This window comes from Vicugna pacos, unplaced genomic scaffold, assembly GCF_048564905.1.
Source record: "Vicugna pacos unplaced genomic scaffold, VicPac4 scaffold_19, whole genome shotgun sequence".
NCBI classification, from domain to species: Eukaryota; Metazoa; Chordata; class Mammalia; order Artiodactyla; family Camelidae; genus Vicugna; species Vicugna pacos.
Window position 1 is genome coordinate 55,523,705 of NW_027328740.1, and position 23,849 is coordinate 55,547,553.

The 23,849-nt window shown below is 42.1% G+C and overlaps 1 long non-coding RNA gene and 1 pseudogene across 4 annotated transcripts in view; one reads left to right on the forward strand and one right to left on the reverse strand.

Annotated features, from left to right (window-relative positions):
* Window positions 1–524: 524 nt before the first annotated feature.
* Window positions 525–5,469, reverse strand: LOC116278314 (protein sprouty homolog 2-like; annotated as a pseudogene).
* A 5,881-nt stretch (window positions 5,470–11,350) lies between these two features.
* The window catches only part of LOC140693202 (uncharacterized), a 36,163-nt gene continuing 23,664 nt past the window's right edge, over window positions 11,351–23,849 (forward strand). For all 4 annotated transcript variants that reach the window (XR_012068917.1, XR_012068918.1, XR_012068919.1 and 1 more), the window contains exons 1-3: window positions 11,351–11,487; window positions 13,538–13,587; window positions 14,866–14,953. This is a non-coding gene — a long non-coding RNA (uncharacterized lncRNA). The remainder of the gene's footprint in view (window positions 11,488–13,537; window positions 13,588–14,865; window positions 14,954–23,849) is intronic.

Below are 23,849 nucleotides of genomic sequence, written 5' to 3' on the forward strand. Positions count from 1 at the left end.
GGAACTCAGGAAGAGAAAAATCCACCTGGGCCCGCAGGTACTGCAGGTGAGGGCTGGTGGCGTGGCTTTCCTGACCTTGGGAGGCCTTTTAAAGTTTAACTTGAGGTCCCTTATAAAAAGTTCCAGCAAGATCAAATTTAAAATAGCCTCTTAAAATATTCTTTTTTACAGAGTGGTGGATCTTCACATAGATATTCTTTGCACTGAACGGTTTGTCAGGAAGCCTGGAAAGTAAAAGTTAAGTTTTACTGTGACTGTGTGGTGTGCATGGGGTCCAAGGGAAGTGAGGGTCTTGCAGCGAAGGCTTCTGTGGGGCAAGACACAGTCTGAAAATGTGCTGATTGGTTCACACGCTTCCCAATGTGCAACATAGTGGTGTGGTGTTTTGTGACTGTGTCATGTAGTGGGGCATAAGTTGGTTTTCTCAGATACAGGTGGTGTTGTGTAAACAGAGATACAGCACATTGTGTCTGGAAAAAACAGTGGGAGTTTTGCAGCAACCTATGTGAAATTTTACAGTGTCATTAAGAATTGTTCACCAGATCGTAACACCCCTGGCACAATCTGGGGCAACCCTAGGCTGAAAGGTAACACCATGGTCAGGACAAGAAGAGGGAGATGACACCTGTGGCCGACCAGTGTGTACAGTGGTGAGACTGGCAGCAGGGACACAAGTCGTCCTCATCATCATTGGAAAAATGAGAGATGAGACCTTTCACATGCAGACACAGGTCCCAGTCAGTCACATTCTGGGCCAAGTGCAGGGACTGCTTGTTGCAGATCCAACCTGATGGCAGGCCTTGGGTGGGTGCACTCCTCACATTTACACTTGCCGCAGTCCTCACACACGTAGGTGTGCAGCCCCAAGTCTTCCTTGCTCAGTGGCTTAAGCTCACCTGGCCTGAGCTCTGATCTGGGCTGTGCCTGGTTACTCCAAGGAGAAGGATGACCCAGCAGCCTCTTCTCAGAAGGGCTGCTGCTGGGGCTTGTCCTCACGCTGTTCTGGTTTGATTGTCTACTCAACTTCTTTGTCCCTAATATAGGATTGGAGAAGGTGACCCTGCATGTAGAGGCCTTGGCTAACTTCACACAAAAGCCCCGAGTGATAGCCAGCAGAGTTTTACACTGTTGAACACGGAGTTCCCCCTAGTGTGGAAGACAGCTTTTCAGAGCCAGGTGGCATTAGACATACTGCCGGCATCTCAGGGAGAAACCAGTGTGATTACTCCTGCCACGCACTGTGTTCACATCCCTGATGAATCTGGAAATGCCCCTTCCCTTCTTGATGACGTGAAAACCTGGATTCAGAATGTTGATGGCGCTGACACAAATGCCCCTGAAGTTCTCTCTGACGTCCCTCATTGGTTTCCAAGTTTCTTTTCAATTCCTAAAAGCTGTGCTCTGTGTTTTCAGGAATATTTCAGCTATTGCTTGTGCTCATCAATGTTATTCCAGGGTTTTATATGTTTTTTAGCTTTTGATGTGCTTTGTATCCTACCTTTGTCAAACTATGGTAAAATCTCTAACATGACCCCTTACTAAATGGCATGAACACGTGCATTTTTCCATCAGAAAAAACCCAGATGAAACCCCAGTTAATTAGGAAGCAGTTAGGGGAGAATGGCGTCCACTTCCCACTTTCCATAGATATGGAAGGAATTCCCAGTGGGGAGTATTGTCATTGGCGACCATCTGGTATTTGTAACTGCTTAAGTGTTCAAAGGTTCAGATGGTGTTTTTCCTGCTCTGGCCCACCAGGGTGAGGCTGGAGAGGAGGGGTGGCTGCGTGGTCTGCCCAGCCCCCTGGTGGGCTGTGTGCTTTTGCCCCCGACACCTCAGAAATGGCAATTGGGTTTCTGTTTTCTGTCTCTTATTGTTCATAACTCATTGCAACTGCACACACAGGCACTTGTTTGTAGTCTCTTGTGTTTTCTTTGTGTTTTGCTGTTTGAGATGTAGGTCCTGTCCTGTGCCGGTGCTGTAGAAGGAGGCCCTGGGTCTCAGTCTGCATAGATATTAGAGACATATACCAGCCTGACTTTAAACTGCACACTTTTTTTCTAGCGCTTTTCCACAGCCTCCCTTCCTGCACACCCTTTGTTCTAAGCACAAGAATATTAGAAGATTCCCAAAGCCAGAGGTCAACAATGTGCCCATAATGACATGCCCAGTGGAAGGAACAGCTGCTTCAGCAAAAGCAAGGACAATTTTGCAACAATTTGTCACCCAGAATGTGATCTCTAAGGAAACCAGTGCCACTCCTTGAATTCAAGCACCCTTCCTTCTCTCCCTGGCAGGCCCATAGTCTTGGAGGCATTAGCCCACTGTGAGCTCCTTTGCCTGGCAAAGAAATAAAGCAGTCTTTTCTGCTTCATCCAAAACTCTGCCCTCAAGCCTCAGTTCAGTCATTGGGGTGAGGAGGCCAATTTCAGGCATCACTTCTAAAGCACTTTGGCACTGGAAGCCCTTGCCTGTATTGACAGGCAGAGACAGTATTTAAGCATCACGTTTAGGAAGAAGAGACTTTTCCTTATTCCTGCGTCTAGAGAAACTCCTCCCAGGCTAGATGTCCCGAGGCCTTCAGTCACTATAGCTCCTGAAAGTGCCCGTGGGCGATGGCGCAACTAAAGAGCCGTGGTCCTCAGGCACTGAGCGTGCTTTTCACTTTCTCTCTGTGGGGGTTGTATCAACTCGGAAGGACCCTTGGTTCTGAGGGGTACAGGATATGTTCTCATTTTTCAGGGAAGAGGGAAAGTCATTTTTATCAAAGGAAAGTCAAGGTTCAGAAAAACTTAACCTGAGCAGTGAAATAATTAGTGCGTTATTGCATAAATCAAGACATATCAATGACAAAAAATAATAATTTGTGCCTGACATTAGTCTAAGTTTTTAAATATCATCTGAAAAACCCACTTGGGGAAGCTGAGACTGCAAATTCAGTAAGGCCTCTCGAAACTTTATTTTTCTACTCTTTTTTTTTTTAACTAAAGCTGTTCTACAGGTAAGCTGTTCTACAGGTTAGCTGTTATATTTCGTTGTATCCACTTTTAAATTTGGTCTTTCCATTAGTGCTAATAAAATAGCTGTCAGTGATGAGAGGTTTCTAAAAAAATTAGCAATTTAGAAGTTTTTCCAACTCAAAGGATCCATCATTGGCCATTGAAGAATAATATCTTAATAGCCTATTTGTAGAAAGACCCAGCGGGGACTTTCCAGTCTACCATGGGTGCAAGAGGTATCCTTGTTGACGGCAAACATGATGTAGCCCCCATGATCCAAAAGTTCATTACCTAGAAAGTCTGAGAAAGTAAAAAACATTCTTATATCAGTAATAAAGCAGCAAAGGTTGAGACAACAGTGACCCCTCGTGGACTGGGACACCTTATGGCAAGCTCCCTTGAGAACTGGTGCAGACTGACCAGGAGAAGGCTTGGAGTTCCAGTCTGTTCAGCTGGTCTCCAAATTCACACTGTGCATGCCCCTCCTGAGTGGGACAGACCAGGGAGTTTCCTCACTGGCCAACAGGCCAAGATCTCAAGACACTGAACAGACAAAAAGAAAGTCTAATTTGACCTGTGGTTGTTCTCCTTATGACAAATGACACAAAAGACAGAGATAAAGAAAAATAGTGACAATGTCTGGTTGGGAAAAGATCCACAAACCAAGAGTAATTCACTGAATTTCAAACCAAGAATTGTTGAGTCCAAGGAGCTAACCCTACAAATATTTTCTCCTGCTAATAGAATTCTAGAAGAGGAAAATTCTTACCTTTCTCATTTACAAAATACTCTGCAGGCAGAGACCCAGGAGATTGACCTGGTAAGAATCTCACGTTCTGCTGGCTTTTGTCAGTCGCCCCAGGATCTCCACCTGCAGCAGCTGTGAGTGAGGTGTGATTAGCCGGAGAAGTTGCAGCTCGTCCTCACTGTGGACTGTTGGGGAGGAAGAAGTTTTGCTCTATTCTTCTAGGTTCTTCTGGCCAGTCTAAGAATTACATTGACATGAAAGAGATTAACAGGGGAAAATCAAACAAAAGTTTAACATGTACACATGGGAGAGACTCACAACCCTGGAAGGCAGGCAGCCGAAGCCCAGCAGGAAGAGCCCTGCCGTCATTGCCAGCCCCCATGCCCATTCCTTCTCCTGCTGCCCTGTGACCAGGCCCCAGGAGGGGGCCGGGCATGCGCAGAAATCAGGACTTAGATCCAAACCAATGTCTTGGCACCAAAGAAGGGAAGACATTGGAGCTGAGTCTTGGGGAGCTTGTAGCAGAACCCTCTCTGCTGACACACAGGGAAGCTGAGGCCTGGGGCAGGAGGGGACTGTTCCGCCACTTATGTGATGTTGGACTTTGCGAGGCTCCATTTCACTCTCACCCTATGGAAGCCCCTGTGGGAGAGGCTGAGTCCAGCTCCAACAAAACACCCTGCAGCTCTGTGGTTTGCCAGTTCTGTGGCTCCACCAGCCCAGGGAACTTGGACCACTTTTGTATGTGGAGCCTCCTTTTCCTCACCCCTAAAATGTGCCTGACACCCCAGCTCACAGGACTGGCCATGAGGGTCTCACAAAAGGTCTGCTGAATGCTGACAGCCCAGGCCTTGGTGTGTGGCCTCTCTCTTCCCAGGCCTTGACCCTGGTTCCCCTTCTCAGCCCCCAGACTTACATCCAGATCACCCTCCACACTGGGTCCAGCATCACCAGGTCGGTGATGTTTATGCTGAGGGAGGGGATTAACCTGGATTCTGATCTCAGGGCCCCACAGACCATTCCGTGAAAACCACTCACCCTCAGCTCTGGGTCCACCCCACTGTTTGCAGGTGGAGCAGTCTGGAACCCTTACTAGCCTCCTCGATCTCCACACCCCTTGACCTACAAGAACTCTGGCTCCTAATCAACCCCCAAGACTTCTGTCAGCAAATCACAGGGTGTTTGAACCTTGGCTACTCCCATCACCAAGTCTACGTGCATCAGCTTTTCCAGGCCCTCCTGGCAGTCACTTGGAATGAGGATCTTAGCTAACGTGGCAGTGGGAGGCGGGGCTGGAGGAGGAAGGCCCCACCTCCCTTGATTTGAGGGCTTCCAGCTGGGGGTAGCGCCCTCCTCTGACCCTGCAGCCCCTCCCCTGCAGGGCACTCACCCCCTCCCGCAGCCTCTCCCGGGCTCTGGAGGCCCCGCCCCAGGGCGCTGGGCTTGGAGGCTGCTCTTGCCGGAGTGGAGGACAGAGCCATTGAGCCTGCCCCCTCACCCGGTTCCCCAAGCCCCCCGACCTCAGACCCTGACAGCTGACCAGGGCACTGGTAGCAGTGCTATGTGCCCTCCAGCATGCTTTGATTCCAGAACAATCCCAGCGCTGGCACGCACTGGGTTTGTGACTTGGGGCTGTGGCCTAGTCCCCGGAGCCTGTTTCTTCACCTGGCAAGTATTGGACGCCCACTTACCCGCCAGGTTCTCCTGAGGTCTCAGGGCCATGTCACTTTTATCCTCACCTCCTGCTGAAGCAGAACAGAAAGCCCCACACCCTCCTTCCTTTCTCCTCATCACCGCTCTGGCACCACGGGGTCATCCTCTCTCCATTTCCCAGCTGAGGAGGCAGAGGCCCGCCGAGGGGCAGTGCGGTGCTCAGGGGCCCACAGAGGAGAGGCCATAACCCCTTCTCAGCCAGAGGCCCTGGGGCAGCGTCCCTCCCCCAGTCCAGCTCCGCCATTGGTGGGAGTTGTGTCCTTCGGGCTCCCAAGCGGTGAAGGCCCCCATCTGGGTGGAGCTGTGGATAGAGGGGACATGGGCCTTGGAGGCCAGGTTGAGGTCCCTGCCTGCCCCAGGATCCCTGGAGTCTCAGCCATCCAGGCTGAAAACAAGGCCATGCTGAAGCCTTGCCCTCTCCGGGAACAGCTCAGAACATCCCCTGCACAGCAGGCTTTCTTCATGCACTCAGGAATGTGACCCCTGAGGCACCACCTCTGACTCACAAGGTCGAAGGGGACAGGACACTTTGCTTCCTCTTTCACATGAAGCTTCTGAAGTCATTCAGGAAGGATCAACTAAGCTCCCATTAGTTCCCAGACATTTCTCATGAGCCACCCGGGGCCTGTGTCATTGCTGACTGGGGACCAGGGTGAGAATCCTGACCGTGACTGACCAGCATTGATGGTGAGTTGGGCACATTGTGGAGTCACAGAATGAACACATATCTGTCTCTGGTCCAGCCACTAGGACCCAGGACTGGGCAGCAATATGCACATCTAGACCATAGGACCCCTGCAGTGCTCATCCTTGGGATGAGAAGGGCGCCCTCCCCTCGGAGGTGCAGTGAAGACAGAATGGGCAGCAAGGACCTGTGCTCCTGAGGATAGATGGGGCTGTTCAGGGAAGAAAGTTACCCCTACCCACCCCGTCCACCCAGGAGCCTGAAAGAAGCCACGTGCCAGCGGCAGGGACTAGAATGGGAGCCAGAGACCTGCTAGCGCTGCCATCGAGTGCCCCCTCCTGGAGCAGCACGGACACAACACATTCCCAGGGTCTCCTGCCCCTCCACTTTTCTGTGGACAGAACACATCCCTCGTCCTGCTGATCCAGAGAAGATGGGGATTTTTCAGACGCTTTAGTGAGAAACTGAAAACTACATCCCACCCCGTCCCCTTCCCTCCTTGACCCTCCTCCCTCCAGACCTCAGGCCTCCACGCTACCTCGATGAGCAGACCCCTGCTCCAGGAATCGGCTTTGCTACACGGATCTTTACATTTCCAGAAGCCCCTCCTAAGGGGAAGGGTAAGAAGGAAGGAGAAGTTCAGAGAAAATGTGTGCATGAGGAGTTAAAGGGCAAATCCCTTTTACTTGAGAACATGGAGTGTTCAGACTGCATGGATGAGGGTCTCACTGGGATTCTTTGGGCAGGAAGGTGCTGTGGGGCTGGGGATGGAGCCCTGGGGTTGGTCACCTGGGGCCTCCATTTCCATTTCTACTGAGAAGATCTGATTCCATCAGTTTGAGTTTCAGCTGGGCAGGGCTCTGTTGGTATAAAGAGAACACTATAAATTCTCCAATTTGACTCCAGCCCCTGGGACGTTTAAGAAAATAAATTCCTAAAGCATTAGGAATGATGGCCTATTTCCCAAGGGGGCTTAGAGACTTGGCCCCCAACCCAGGTAATGTCTGTCAAATTTGTTTCCCCCAGGAGGTGCCAGCTGCCTGGGGGTGGGGATGGCAGACAAATAAGTGACCCCACATTGACTTTGAACTTCCTGTGGAGAGACACCCACCCACGTAGAAACAGCCCCATGTCTCCTTCGGAGAGTGATTTGAGGCAGAGCAGAGAGGACTGCATTCAGGGAGCAAAATTTCCTGAGGACTGGAACCCTTGGGGAAGGGAACATAGCAGGCTTGGAGGTGGGAAGTTGCTGCCCTGCTTGCTCTAGCTTTAGTCCCCTCACTGTCTCAATTTGCCCTGGATGAGACACACACCCAGAGAGCCCAGGGAGGACCTAGAAGGCACACAATACATAAGACAGCAGGATGTTGAAAATCCACAGGAATGAAGTTAGCTCAGCCCAAGGAAGGAGATAGGTAGGAAGCATCCACCCACTGAGAGCTGGGAGTCAAGTTCAGCACGGCCCTGCAGGATGGACCTGGGACTGTGCAGGGGCCTGGATCGCAGACTTCCATCCAGAAAGCAGGCAAAGGAGAAGAGGCCATTCCCAAGATTCCAGAGACGGGCTCCACTGGATGGTCCATGCCATACCCTGGCCGCCTTGACCCAGTGCCCCACCACCCAGGCTTGCTCCTGGGCCACCACACTCAGTCCTTCTGGTAGGGGTGATGATGCAGTTGGCCACACTGTTAAGCTGAGTGATAGTGGCATGGATGGTGGTGCCATGTGCTCATTGCCAGGGCTGTTTTTCTGGGACTAGGTGAATCCCAGACATTGAGAGGGAACCACTTTCTTCAACACCTCCTGGAGCAGAGGGAACATCACATGATCAGCGATACCTCATCTCTGCATCCCAGGTGGGGGTCACCAGAGTGGGAGTCCAGGAAGTAGAGGACATGGCTGAAGCCTGGGCTTTTCTCTGTGTTGAGAGCACTAGCACCACACCGATTGTGGGACTCAGTACCCACAGGACCCAGCATTGATGGGTAAAGGAGAGGGGAATTTCTACAAGCCCATCCTCACTAACTCCAGGCTCCAGAGGGCAGCTCCACTCTATTCAACCCCAGGGGCATCTTCTACCATCCTGATCACATTCTGGTCTGACTCCCCAGATTCATGTTCCCCAGTGGCAGCTACACTCAGACTGTTTGTTTCTCTCCCTGTGTTTAAGTGCACATCAGATATGTGATAAATGCTGGAGCAGCTGAAATTCTGAGCATATTTCTAGGTGACCCTTGGACCTGGTTGCACAGGGTGACCTCCCCTCCCGCAACCAATGGGCCAGACCCCACCCACTATTCTTTCTGTTCTACCTATTTAATATACACATACACTCTGTGCGGAACATCCTGTTATCCTCCATCTCTGCAGGTGGACAGAGAAGGCTTGGGTTTGAGAAAGTTGCCCAGGTCACATGGTTGATAAGCGGTGGAGCTGCGGTCTTGGATTCTGGTCCCAGAAGTCTGGATTCTGGAAAGGATGAGGTGGGACAGCTTATTTCAAAGGGAAGCCCTGCCCCAGTACCCCCATGAGAGCCCACCCACCAGCACATCCAGGAGAGTCAGCAGTTCTGCCGCCAGCCTTGTGGAGAGGCTGTGAGTTCAGACTGCTTCTTACTTGTCCCATTCCTCCTGGTCATGTATCAGAGACAGAGGGGCCCTGGGGCTGGAGCTGGCTCTGTCTCCAGTTTTGAGGCTGGAGATGGAAGACCGAGTGGACGGGCCCCGTTGCTCCGCCTTAGAGTGCGCCCCCACTGGGGTAGATGCTGCTTGTGCCACTACTGGAGCAGCTGGTGGCAGTGACGCTGGCTGCGGCACCAGTGGTGTTGGTAAAAACATAGAGGGGTTGTCTCCAGACCCTAAGTTGACCCTTCCTCTGGCTCTTCAGCAAATTTTCAGCTGTGGGGTTGGCACAAGTGGAGGGTAAAGAGAAAGGTTCACCCACAGAACTAACTTTCCCTTTGTCTTCCCCCAAAAGAAAGCTCTGCTGCCTTAAAAAGGGACGCACAGCCTCTGAACCTCAACTCAGACAGCTCTCCCTGCCTGCAGACCTCCTACCCTCTGGCCCTGCCTCAGTGGGTGCTAGAAGGTTCGTAGTGACCTGGAAGAGGTGGGGAAGGTGCATCATGTTGGAGGGAACTGTAGCTTGCAGCATGTGGCTTGTGGAGTGTAGGCCAACTGTGCAGGGCTGCCAGGTGAGCTGCAGGTACTGATGCCGCTAGGGTCCCAAGGTACTGGAAAGGGCATGGGAGGTTTCTGCATGAACTAGAGTCAGAGGCCTGGCCTTTCATCCATGCTGAGCTCTCACAGTCCCTTCTTTGGCTCTTGGACCCAGGTGGTGGCCTCAGCCCACTTCCACCCCTGTGACAGCCGTCCTTGTAGCGGAAGGGCTGGTCATGCAGTAGGCCTGACAGGGACCCGCTGTGAGTGTGGTCTTACCGACACCCTTCTCTCCAAGGCCATGGGCACAGCCTACCCCATCCTCCATGCACAGGAGCTTCAGGACTGGTCTGAAGACACTTTTGTGAGTGGGTTGCTCCCCACTCCTCCTGCTCTGGTCCCCAGTTATGGAGGTCATGGAAGTGCATGTAGAGAGAGCAGGTGAGGGAGATGGGGCTGTTGGGGGGATGGGCCTCACAGGGATCAGCTCAGTCCAACAATCCTCTGATTCCCAGGGAGGCTGGGACCCCACCCACAGCGCTTTGTGACTCATTTTCTTCTTCAGGGGAATTAATAGATGTGTGAGCTCCAGGTTCTGTCCGTCTTTCCCCAGTACAGCCCCCGAACCTACTTAGTTCTGAGGAGACAGCAGCCCCTCTTGTGGGCCCAAAGACCACCTACAGCTTCAGTTTGTCCTGTGATTCATCTGTGTGGGTGAATATGGGAGGTGCACCACGTCTAGAAGAGGCTGTGAGGGCATCATGGTTAAAGTGCTGTGGCATGTTCTTTTGCAAATGCAGAAAGGCCACAGGCCAGGGAAGGATGAGGCTGAGAGTATTTTCACTGGGGAGAGAGAAGGATAAATGTGAGGACACACAGCACGCCCAGTAGCCCTTTCTGCAGAGCCAGACACCAGGTGAGCATGTACCATGACTTCCTCCCATAACCCTGTGAGGTCCATGCCTATACAACCCTGTCTGTGAGAAGAGCAAAGTGAAGCTCAGAGAGGTGTGAGAACTTCCAAAGATAAACAGATTAAGGTGGGATCGTCACCACCATGCTGTGCTGGGACAGGCAGTCACCTGTCACACTGCTCATGTAGGACCTGCTGGGAGCAGGGAAGGCCTGATGGGAGCACAGGAACACTGTGATGGAGGTGGCGTTTCTACCTGGGAGAGCTGGTACTGGGGACTCTGTGTGATTCTTTTTTGTGCTTGCTTTTAGCGTCAGCATGATACTGTCCCATTTGGGAACAGGGCTGTCCCCTTTCCACATCGGTGCACAAGGAGAAACATGTTCACACTGGTATCACCATAAGTCACCAGCAGGATCAGGATCTGGAGCTCAGACCAGATAATCCTCAGCAACTGGTTTAAGAAGAGGACCTGATTGTCCGCCCGAAAAATTTCTAGCTTTAAAAGTATATTTAATTAGGGGGAGTGATAAATAATTGATCCGTTCAAAATATCCTGTTATCTGAAGAACAATAGCACCTCTGAATTATAAGAACAATATTTCAGTTTGTCATCAATAACCATCATACAGGTATGACAAAACAGGGTGTTAGGAATTACAAAAGGGTCTCAAGATTATGCAGGTCAGAACTGAGAACTGTCCAAAGCATGGGCTGCATAACATTCCGTCTAAGCTACCTGAGGCTTGGTCTGCTCCTGACATGGAACAGACAGTCCTGAGAAAACCGCACTCCTCAGAGGACCCCAGGGAGTTGAGAGATTTGGGTTTGGATTCCAGACCAACCCTGATCATTTCTAGATATGGGATTTGAGACTCTTCTGCATCTGATCGAGGCGTGGTTTCAAGGAGTGAGGCATGATCCAGGCAAGAGAGCAGACATGGCTGAATCAGAGCATCACCAGTGACATTAACAAAGAGACCAGGGCACTGAGATTCCCAGTGATTTAGCATCATGGCTGGGACGGGTCATGTGTTCTCCAGTGAGTTCTGAACATCCAACACTGCTCCCAAGGATCTGCAGGGGGCGCGCGAAGCCAACAGTTCTTAGGTGGTGGGGCGCATGCGCATTCCGCGACAGACGTGGTCGGCGTCTTCCCTGGGGGCGACGCTCCTTTTCCTCAGGGCGGAGCGGGCGGCGCCATGGCGGCTTCGGGACCGCGTGGCCCTCGTTCCTGCAAGGAGGAGGACGCTCCTCGCTCGCTGTCTGAGGTAATGCCGGTTTCCCCGCATGCTAAGCCAACTTCATACGGGGGTGTGTGTGGACCTGGCCGAGTTGGGTTCCCAGTCCAGGAGGGAGGGGACGGGTGCGCTGGCGGACCCGCTTCGGCTGTTGTCCTCAGCTGCTGGGACGGGGTGAGGGTCCGCGTCCATCGGGGCCACGGGGCTGTTCGCGCCCCTCATTCTCACTGCCTGGGTCCCCCCCTTCGCCGCGTGGTTGGAGGTGTTTACACCGCAGGTCACGGGCGGGGACTCGGGAGTAACGTGAAAGGGGCTGAGAAATTACTGAAACAGGGAAAGAGGTGTATGAAAACACATTATATTAACTTTTATATTTTAAGTGTGTCAAAGTCAGAGTTTATTATGCTTTTAATCTCCTGTCTTTAAAGGAATACAATTATTTATTTTGTACTTAAAATATTTTATATTTAAAATGTGCTTCTTAGCTTATCTCATTTTCAAGTCCAAATATTGCCACGATTGTTATTTTCTCATAATGAGAAGGAAAAGCCTGGCTGGACTAGCAAGATAACTCTTAAAACTAAGTGTAATAAGTGTCAGTTTACTGATCTAAGTACTGCTGGGCTAACTCATAAATCTGAAGTTTAATAAGTGTTGGTTTACTGGGCTAATAACTTAACTCATAAGTCCTAGCTCAACAAGTGCCAGTAACTGGGTTCTGGCCAGCAGAAGTCCCACTGAGACTGAATGAATTACTCAAGACTCTGTGGAAAAAGTCAAGAGAGGGAGAGGGAGTCGGGAGCCAACTCCACGAGCCTCTCAAATGCTCCCACATTTATTGTGTACAATCAAAGGAAAAATCACTAACAGTTGTGTGACGGAATGCAGGAATTTAAGGAAAGACAGGGTGGGATTGAGATTGTAGAAATCACAGTGAGTACAAAGGCTTTGTTTATCTTTGGGGAAGTCATGGGAAGAGGGGAACAAGATATATCCTTATAGATATGTTAGAAAAGACGACCAGCCCAGCCAGCTCCTTGTTCTGGGCATAGAAGACTAACAGCAGAGACACCCAGTGTTTATAGCTGAGGGCCTGGGTTGTTGCTTTGCCATGAACAGAGCGCTATCTAAATCCTCAACTATGCAAGCAAGGCATTGTCTCTGCTTTTTATGGCCAGGAGACGGGCGTGCGGATGCACAGGTGCCTGTTTGCAAGGCAGTTAACTAAGCACATTTGCTCTTCTTTAAGGAGACGAGTGGCTGGGGTTTGTTACAATTTTTTAACCCAATCATGGGCTCCCAAAAGTAACATGATCTGTTCCTAATAGATAAACTCCAGTGTACTGATTCCCTGCTTTTGCTGTTCAGACCTTACTGGCTATAGCCCCATGCTTGCAATTAACTCTATAAAACCTAATGCACAAGTTTTGGAGGTGCTCAGAGCTTCAGAGCAGAAGCCCCTCTGAGCCCGCCAGTGTAATAAATCTGAGTATTACAACCCTCCGAGTGGTGCTTGTTTCTTGGCTGGCCTGTTGTTTCCATAATATTAATACAGTGACAGTCTTAAATATATGTAAATATAAGCTTATTGAAAAATATTTTGCAGCATTCCAGGGTGACCAGTTTTGTTAAAAATAATACCTAGGCCACTACCAATTTCTTACAAGAGTATAATTTTTAAAATTTTGAATTACTTTTATAAGTTCCAAATACAGTGGCGATTTTTAAAATACCAACCATTGTACATACTGCATAAGAACATTTGAGATGAAATATATTCAAAACTAAATCGTCAGAATATTTAAAAGGCAGGACAATGACTGCTTTTCATTGCAAATACATTTTCTCCTAATAAATGCAAAATATGAAGTTATTTAGCTTAGTTTTCTATACCTTTGTTCAAAAGGTGAAATAAGAATATCTATAATCTTTTTTTAATTTTAACCTTCTTTCTCATAAAAATTGGTATTTGTATCTGTAGAATCTTAATTTCCCTTTCATTTTTTTCTTTCAATTTATTTTCTTTAACAGAGTGCTTTCCTGTGTCTTGTTAAAGTTTTTTTTTATTCTCCTATTCTAGATCCAAGTCACTTTCTGATACTGAGAGTAAACAAGGGGAGAGACCTTATAGTAAGTATGCAACTTTTGATGTGGTCAGGAATTTTTCTTGGAGAACTTTCTTTACAATTTCTGCTCAGGTCACAGTATTATCCCATTATGAAAACTGAATACAAAATTGTAATCTGTTTACACCAGGACGCTTCCAATTTTGGCACAGCACATTTCCTGATATTTTACATTAGATATTAATACAATATTTGATTTTATTTATATATTGTACACTAATACATATTTTATATATGAATATCTGCTGAATGCCATTAATTTGCATGGGGTGGTAGCTGATTGCATTTGATTTTTCTGACCATTAGTTATTCTTAGGTGTGTCTAAAGTACTTCTTAGAACACATATTTGACTACCACACCTCTCATAGAGTATTTTAAAGGTTATTATATTTTAAATTATAGAAGCAGAAATGTTACCCATTACGTTTATGAAATGATTAAGTAACAATTTGGTGTAATCATATTCAGTGGAGGAATGATGGCTTCTACATCTTTGTACATCTGCCACAGTTGCTCCTCTATAGTATTTGTGGCCATGAGCATTTTTATGTCAACATGATCCTTTTCCAATTCTTTTTTTCTTTTATTTCAGTACAATCAGTAAAGCTTTCCTTTGCAGTGATGGCATTGTTTTTAACACGAAGATACCTTGTCATCTGACACATTTGTACCTGATGGTCTATTACTCTTGTACAGAGCAATAAAAAGCATTTTCATATCTCCATCTGTATTCTAGATCTTTCTAATTTCTTAGAAGCTTTTTATAATCATTTTTAGTTATTTTAATTGTACTAAACACAGAAGAACAGATCACTTTTTATATTTACCTACCTCATCACCTGAATGGACACATACATTATAATAACATGTGAGTTTGATGAATTTGAGGAACGTTCCAGAGTTTGAGCTTCAAGTATTTTTATGTGATTTTCTAAGAGGTAATTAATTTCTGGCACAAAATATGGCATTATCTAAAACCACTGGCAGGATTGTCTGTCATTTTGGCTTATTTGACTTTTGTCACATAGCTATCAGCTAGGACCCAGTGAGTTTGAATATTTTAAAAAGCACTTCTGATTAGAAAACATCAGGAAGAAACATTGAATATTTGTGTTCACGACTCTGGTATCATTATTGTAATGTGCTATTTGTTTTGGCATATATTTGATTTTGTTCCAGTAGTGTGAAATGTAAGCATGGGAACAAAATTAAAAAAAACAAAAAATTCTTGAAGCCAGTCACAATGAATTATTAGTCATTTTATTTTTATTTTATAAACAGGCCATTTGAATATGTTCAGCCATGAAGTGAAACAGACTCACTGAAGTCTGAGTCCTGAGAGACAGTGACCCAGGACACAGCCCTACCAGTAAGTAATGTGGTGATTTGATACACATATGTATTGTGAAATTATTATCACAATAAGGATACTTCCATAAACTCATAAAATTCCCATTTGTGGTGAGAATTTTTGAGATCTGCTCTCAGTAACTTTCAGATAAATAATACAGCATTGTTAGCTGTAGTCACCACGCTGTTCGTGAGATTTCCCAGAACTCACTCATCTTAAACATGGACATTTGTACTCTTTGGGCATCTTCTCATTTCCCCACTCCCAGGCCCTGACAATCACCACTCTGTTCTCTGTGTGAGTTTGGCTTTTTTAGATTACACGTGTAAGTGAAATCATGCAGTTCTACTTTTTCTTTTTTCAGAGTCTGCAGTGTGTTGATTTGATCCACTTACATACAGCAATGTGATCACAAACACAGCTTTAACTAACACCTCTCACATGACTCACAAGTATAATTTTCTTTATTTTTGGTGGCAAGAACATTCACAAGATAGTACCTTACGAGCTTTGGAGACTGGTACAGCACTGTTGTCTGTAATCACTGTGCTGTGCATTTGATCTGCATGACTTATTTATCTTCTGCTTGCACATTTGTACCCTTTAACATCTCCCCATTTCCTCCACCCTGACACCTAGGTACCACCATTTTACAATTTGTTTCTAAGTGTTTGCTTGCTTGTTTTTTGTTTGTTTGTTTGTTTTTGTATATCTGATATCTTACATTTGTCTTTTCTCTGTTTATTTCATCTCACCAAGCATAATACCCTCAAGGTCAATCTGTAATATCCCAAATGGCAGAAATTCCTTCTTTCATAATACAGAATAATATTCCATTGTATATAAATGCCATTTCTTCTTTATCCATTCATTCATTTTTGGACACTCAGGTCATTTCCATATCTTGGCTATTGTGAATAATGTTGTAATAAACATGTGAATGCAGCTATCTTTTCAATACCCTGTTTTCACTTCTTTCAGATGCACACCAAGAAGGAGGACTGCTGGAGCATATGGTAGCTCTATTTTTAACTTTTGGGTAACCTCTATAGCTTTTCCATAGTGGTTGAACCAGGTTACATCCCCACTGACAGTGTACAGGGGTTTTCTTTTGTCCTCATCCTGGTCAGCACTGTCTCTTGTCTTCTTGGTGATGGCCTTTCTGACAGGAGGGAGAGGATATTTCATTCCACTTTCAATTTTCATTTCCCTAATTGTTAGTCATGTTGAATATCTTTTCATGTACCTTTTGTGTATTTGGGTGTCTTCTTTGTTAAAATATAAATTTAGATTCACTGCCCATTTTTTATATTGGATTGTCTACTCTTTTTTTTTTTTTTTTTTGCTATTGTGTTATATGAGGTCCACGTATATTTTGATACTAACCCTCCATCCAATACATGATTTGCAGAAATTCTCTCCTACTCTGTATTAGGCTTTATATTTTGCTGATTATGTCTTTTGCTGTGCAGGATCTTTTTAGTTTGATGTAGTCCCATCTGTTGATATTTGCTTTTCTGGCTTGTGTTTGGGGTTATATCCCAATATTATTACCCAAACCAGAGTTAAGTATCTTCTTCTCTAAGTTTTCCTGTAGGAGTTTTAAAGTATGAGGTCTTACATTTCAGTCATTAGTCCATTTTAAATTATATTTGTGAGTGGTGGAAAGTAGGTGTCCAATTTCATTTTTCTGCTTGTGGATTTCCAATCTTCCCAGCAACATTTGTTGAAGATGCTGGAGTTTCCTCATTCAAAATAGCATTAAAACCAATAAAATACTTAAGAATAAACTTAACTATGGAAGTGAAAAATTTGTACTTTGAAAACTATAAGATTTCTATGGAAAAAATTGAAGAAGACCAAACAAGTGGAAAGATACACTGGACCAGAAGTATGGCTAATGGAACAGAAGAATTAATGTTAAAATGTCCATAATACCCAAAGCCATTTACAGTTTCAGTGCAATTTCTATCAATATTCCAACAGCATTTTTTACACATGGAGGGAAATCAATCTTAAAAATGTTTTATGTGACTACCAGAGATCCAGACACCAGAGCAATCCTGGGAAAGAACAAATTGGGAGTCATCACACTTCCTGATTTAGAACTAAATCACAGTGTTACAGTATGAGACACAATGATATTGGTATTAAAATACACACATGGTTTAAATTAACAGTATAGAGGACCCAGTAGTAAACCCCTGTATATTAGGTCAACTACTATTTGAGACGGAAGTAAAACACGTTCAGTGGGCAAAGGATAGTCTCTTTGAAATATGGTGCTGGGACTCGTGGATACTACTTTAAATTTTTGATAGAAACTCCATACTGCTGTTCCTAGTGTCTGTGGTTATTTACATTTTTACCAACAACACACAAGGATTTTCTTCACATCCCTTCCAATCATTGTACTCACTTGTCTTTTTTCACTTTCGCCATTGTAACAGTTGTGATATGGTTTCGTGGTCTTGATTTGCATTTCCCTGATGATTAATGACAACCTTTTCGTGTTGCACATTTGTATGTTTTCTTAGGAAAAATGTCTATTCAGATCTTTTATTCATTTTTAATTAGATTTATTTTTTTGGCTGCTAAGTTGTATGATGTATTTATATACTTCAGTAAATACCATTTATCAAAAGGTGGTTTGCTAATAGATTCTCCCATTCCATATGATGCCTTTTAATTTTTTCAAATTCTTTTCTATGCAGAAGTTTTTACATTGACTTAGTCCCGCTTGATTCTTTTTGCTTTTGCTTTGTTTGCCTGTACTTTGGAGTCATATCCAAATAATCATTATTTACAAGATCAAGGTCGAGGGGATTTTACTCTATGATTTTTTTTTAAGGTGTTTTATGATTTCAAGTCACAATTTGACTATTTTATTGTGAGATATTTTTTGTGAGTAGTGTAAGATGGGGTCCAATTTAATTCTTTTATATTCATTCGACTGTACCAGTTTACATTTTGACCAAAAAATTAAACAAGTTTTACCTTTTCTTTCATATTCTTGCAAACATTTTTTTTCTTTTTTATAATGGCTATTCTAACAGGTGTGATGTGATGTGTCATTGTGATTTTGATTTGCATTTCCCTGATGATTAGTGATGTTGAGCATTTATTCATGTACCTATTGGCCATCTATATGTCTTTTTGAAAAAAAATCTACTCAAGTCCTTTAACCTATTTTTAATGTTTTATTTGATTGCTATTATTTTATGATTTACTTATATATTTTATAAAAAAAGTTTTTTGATTAACAAATGGAAAAAAATTGCCTGTATGTTATTTTATTCTGTAGTTGCTTTTTAGTTTGCTGATTATTTGTTTTGCTGTGGAGGTTTTTTTTTGTTTTTTTGTTTTGTTTTGTTTTGTTTGTTTTGTTTTGTTTTTGTTTTTTAAATTTCTGTAGTTCCACTTGTTTGTTTTTGCTTTTGTTACTTGAAACTTAGGTGTCATATCCAAAAAATATTTGCCAAAACCATAGCAAGGAGCTTTATGTTTACATTTTCTTCAAGTAGTTTTACAGTTTTTGGTCTTAAATTTAAGCCTTCAGTCCATTTTGAGTTAATTTCTGTGAGTGCTGCAAGAAAGGGGTCCAATTGTATTCATCTGTAGGTCATTATCCAGTTTTTTCCTGCACAATTTATTGAAGAGTCTATAGTTTTCCCTTTACATCTTCTTGGTTCCCGTGTGAAGTACTTGTTGGCACTATATAAGTGGGTTTGTTTCTGAGCACTTGATTGCTTCATTGGACTTGGTCTCTATTTTTTACTGTTACCTACCATTTTTGATTACTATAGTTTTGTAATAAAGTTTGAAATTAGGAATTGTGATATCTATAGATTAATTCTTTGACCAGGTTGATTTGGTTATTAGGGGTGTCTTGTGGTTCCATACAAGTTTTAGGCTTGTTTTCTGTATTTCTGTGTAAATGTCATTTGAATTTGGATAGGGATTGCATTGAATCTATAGACAGCTTTGGGTGACACAGACATTCTTACAGTTTTAATACTTCTAATTCATAACCATGAAAATTGTTTCCATTTATCTTTTTTTCAGTTGTTTTTTTTTTTTAATCAGTGTTTTGTCATTTTCAGTGTAAGGATATTTTACATACTTGGTTTAATTTATTCCTAATTTTTTATGTCATTTTAAATATGAATGCTTTTTAAATTTATTTTTCAAATTGTTTGTTGTTGGTATATAGAAACACATTGCTGTTCACATGTTGAAAATTGTATCTTGCAACTTGACTGAATTTGTCTATTGTTTGTAATAGGTTTTTGATGGAATCATTAGGATTTTCTATATATAAGATCATATTAAATGCAAACAAATAGTTTTGCTTAATCCTTTTCAATTTTGATTACTTTTATGTATTTATCTTGACTAATTGCTCTGGCCAGGACTTCCAGTATTATGTGGTAAATGAGTGGTGATTGCACAAAATTATTTTGTTTATATTTTTGTCAGAAAACACTTCACCATTGAGTATGATGTTTACTGTGAACTTGTCCAGTATGACATTTATTATGTTTAATTACTTACTTTGTATAGCAATTTGTTGAGGTTTTGTTTGTTTGTTTGTTTGTTTGTTTATGGAAGGCTGTTTAAATTTTTCACATGTTTTTCTGCATCTATTGAGATTACCATATGATTTTTGTATTTCATTCATTAATGTGATGCATCACATGTTTGATTTACATAGGTTGAATTGTCCTTGGATTCAGGGATAAATTCCACTTGACATGGTATATGATCTTTTCAATATACCGTTGAATTTGATTTGCTTATATGTCATTGAGAAATCTTGCATCTATATTTATCAGTAATACTTGCTAGTTTTTTTATTTTTCTTCCTTGTAGTGTTCTTTTCTGCCTTTGGTATCAGGGTAATGTTGGACTCATCAAATGAGTTTGCAAATATGCCTCCTCTTCATGTTTTTAAAAAGTTTGAGATGATTGTATTAATTCTATTTAAATGTTTGGTTGAATATCCCAAAGAAACTGTCTGGTCTTAGCCTCTTTTTATGTTTATTTTATTTTTTATTTTTTTACTGATACAATCTTTTCATTCATCATTGGTTTGTTCAGATTTTCTGTTTTTTTTATTAGTCAGTTTTGGTAGTTTTTATATTTCTAGGAGTGTATTTTTTCCAGCATATCCGAGTTGTTTGTGTGTATTTGTTGATAGTCACCTCGTATAAGCTGTTGTATTTCTGCTGCATCAGTTATAATATCGCCTCTCATTTCTGATTCATTTGCATATTGTGTTACCCTTTGTTAGTATAGCTCAGTTTGTCAATTTTACCATTTCAAAAACAAACTCTAGCATTGATGTTTTCTAATATTTACAGTCTTTGTTTATTCTCTCACATTTGTTATTTCATTTCTTTGCTACTTGTGAACTTAGTAGGATTTTGTTTTTTGCTCTAGTCCCTTGAGAAGTAAAGTTGTTTATTTGCAATTCTTTCTTCTTGTCATACTAATTTGTTGTAATAAACTCATAACTATTTTCATGGTATCTTGTAAGTTTTAGTAAGTTGTGTTTCCATTATCTTTTGTTTCAAGATTTTCTTTTAATTTCAAGAAAATTATTGTAAAACTGTTATAAATTACCCACCCCCGGTTTTATTGAGATATAATATGGTGCTGTTTAAGATTCAAATGCATATTATAATGATTTGACTTGATATATTGTGAAATGATTATCACATAAGATTAGTTAACATACATCATTTTAATATAGATGCAGAAAACAAAGGAAACAAAATATATTTTCCTGTAATGAGAACACTTAAGGTCTACTTGCTTAACAGCTTTCAAATATACCACAGAGCAATGTTAACTGTATTCATCATGTTGTACATAACATTTCAATACTTGTTTATCCCATAACTGGACGTTGGTATGTTTGGACTTCCTACATCAAATTCTCCCTCTTCCCACTGCCCACCTTTGGTAACCAAAAATGTGATATTTTACTTTTTGTTTATTTTTTTCACATATAAATCAGGACATACAGTATTTGTCTTGCTCTGCCTGACTTCTCTTACTTAGCATGATGCCCTCAACGTCCATCCATATTGTCACCAATGGCAGAATTTCCTTCTTTATATTGCTGAATAATACTCCATTGTCTAAATATAGCACAACTTTTATATGCAAGCATTTGTTGATAGGTCATTATCATCTCTTGCCTATTATAAATAATGTTGCTGTGAACATGGGTGCAGATATCTCTTCAACAAAATGTTTTCAATTATTTTAGATACATTTCCCATATGTAGAAATTTTGGGTCATATGGTAGTCCTGTTAAATGTTGAGGAACCTCTCTAGTGTTTTTCATAGAGGCCAAGCCAACTCATAAGCCAACCAAAAGTACACAAACAGTCCCTTTTCTCCATACCTTTGCTAGCATTTAATAGTAAGCCTCTTGTCTTTTTGATAAATTCATCCTAATAATCCTGAGTCGATATCTCCTTGGGTGTTTGATTTTAGTTTCCCTAATGTTTTGTGATGTTGAGCACATTTTCATGTATTTGTTGGAAATTCATGTATTTTCTTTGAAAAAATGTATTTTTAGGTGTTTTGCACAGCTTTTAAGTGGGTTATTTGTTTTGATGCTTTTTAGTTGTGTGATATGTATTTTGGATATCAACACCTTATTAGTTATAAGGTTTTTAGATTTTTTTTCCCATTATATAGGCTGTCTTTTCATTTTGTTGATTGTCTCATGTAGGAGATTTTTAGTTTGATGTAGTTTCATTTGTTATTTTTTTAATTGTTGTTTATGCTTAAAGTATCATCAAAAATAATTTTTAAGACCTGTGTTAAAAAGATTTTTACTGTTTTCTTCTAGGAATTTTATGACTTCCAGTCTTATATTTGACTTTCTTTCCTTTATATTTAATTTTCAGAGTGGTGTTAGATAGAGGTCTAATTTTATTCTTTGGCATGTGAATATAAAATTCTCCAAGCCCAGTTATTGACAAGACTGTCTTTGCTCCACTGAGTCTTCCTGACCACCTTGTCAAATACTGGTTGACTTTACATGCATGGGATTGTATTTAGACTCTCATTTCTATTCCATTGTTTTTATGGCAGTACCATGCTATTTTGATTGTTATAGCTTTATATTATAGTTTGATATAGAGTGCAATATCTCCAACATTGTATGTACAAGGTCTTTTGTGTTTCCTTATACATTTTTGTATTTTTTTTTTCCTACTTTAAAAAATGCCACTGGATTTTGATAGGAATTAAATCAACATATGGCTTTGTGTAGGATGGGCATTTTAACAATATAATTCTTCCAATTCATGGGCAAGGGATAACTTTACACTTGTCTGTATTTTTTAGTTTATTTCATAGAGTGATATTTTATCTCCTTGGATGAATTTAGTCCTCAGGTAATTTTCAGTGTATAGAGATATGACTGATTTTTGCATTTAAAATTTTTATTCTGCAACTTTACTGATTATGCTGATTAGTTCTAACAGGATTTTGGTGAAGTTTTTAGGACTTTCTATAGATAAAATCATGTTATCTTAAACTAGAGATATTTGCACTTCTTATTTTCCAGTTTTGATGACTTTCCTGTCTCCTCCTTACCTGACTGCTCCAGCTAGGACTTTCATTACTCTTCTGAGTGAGCGGTGGGGGTGGGCTCCTTTGCCTTGTTCCTGACATTAGGGGAAAGTTTCGGACTTCCACTACTGAGTATGTTTTGAACCGTGGCCTTGAGTTACATTCATTTTATACCTAGGCTGTTTGGTGTTTTCCTGTGTCTATTGATCATTATATTTTTTCTTTTGTTCTATTAATGAGATGGCATCACATTTATTTGATTTGCTAGTATTTTTTAAAATCTACATTCATCTGGGTTATTGGCCTAAATTTTCTTCTCTGGCAGTTTGAAAGCAATGCTAGCCTTGTAAAATGAATTTGGGAATTTTCCTTCCTTGTCTATTTTTTAAAAGACTTGAGGATTGGCATTAAATCATTACATATTTGGTAAAATTTACCAGTGAAACCATCTGATCTTGAGCTTTCCTTCATTTGAAGAGTTTTGATTACAGATTTATTCTCCACAGTGCTAAATGGTTCATTTAGATTTTCTATTTCTTCTTGATTCCCTCTTGCTAGATATGTTTCTAAGAATTTTTTTTTCCATTTATCTAGGTTGTCTAGTTTATCTGCATGTAGTTGTTCATAGTAACTTATTATCCTTCTTATTTCTGTGGTAGAGATGCAATGTCTTCTCTATCATTTATAATTTGTTGATTTTGTTCCTCTCTCCTTTTCCTTGTGTAGTGTAGCAAAAAGTTCAAAATTTTGTTTATTTATTTAATGAACTAGCTCTTAATATTGCTAAATTTTACTGTTGTTTTGTCTATCACATTGATTTCTGCTGTAATCTTTATTATGTCCTTCCTTCTGCTAACTTTGGCTCAGTTTGGTCTTTTTCCAGGTCCTTGAGGAGAAAAGTAAGATTGTTTATTTGAGCTCTTTCTTATTTCTTAAGTTAGGCATTTATTGTAATAGACCACCCTGTCGGAATTGGTTTTGCTATATCTCATGGGCTTTGGTATGCTTTGTTTCCATTTTAGTCTGTCTCAAGACACTTTGTTATTTCCTCTTAAATTTATTCTTTGATACATTAGTTGGTCAGGAGAGTGTTGATCAATTTCTATGTGTTCATTAGCTTTCCAGTTTTCTTCCTCCTACTGATTTCTAGTTTTATACTATGATCAGAGAAGACATTTGGTATAATTTCAGTCTTGAATTTGTTGAGATTTGATATATGACATAATATGTGGTCTCATCTAGAAAAAAAATTTTGTACACTTGAGAAGAATGTATATTCAACTTTTGTTAGACAGAATATTTTATATATGACTGTTA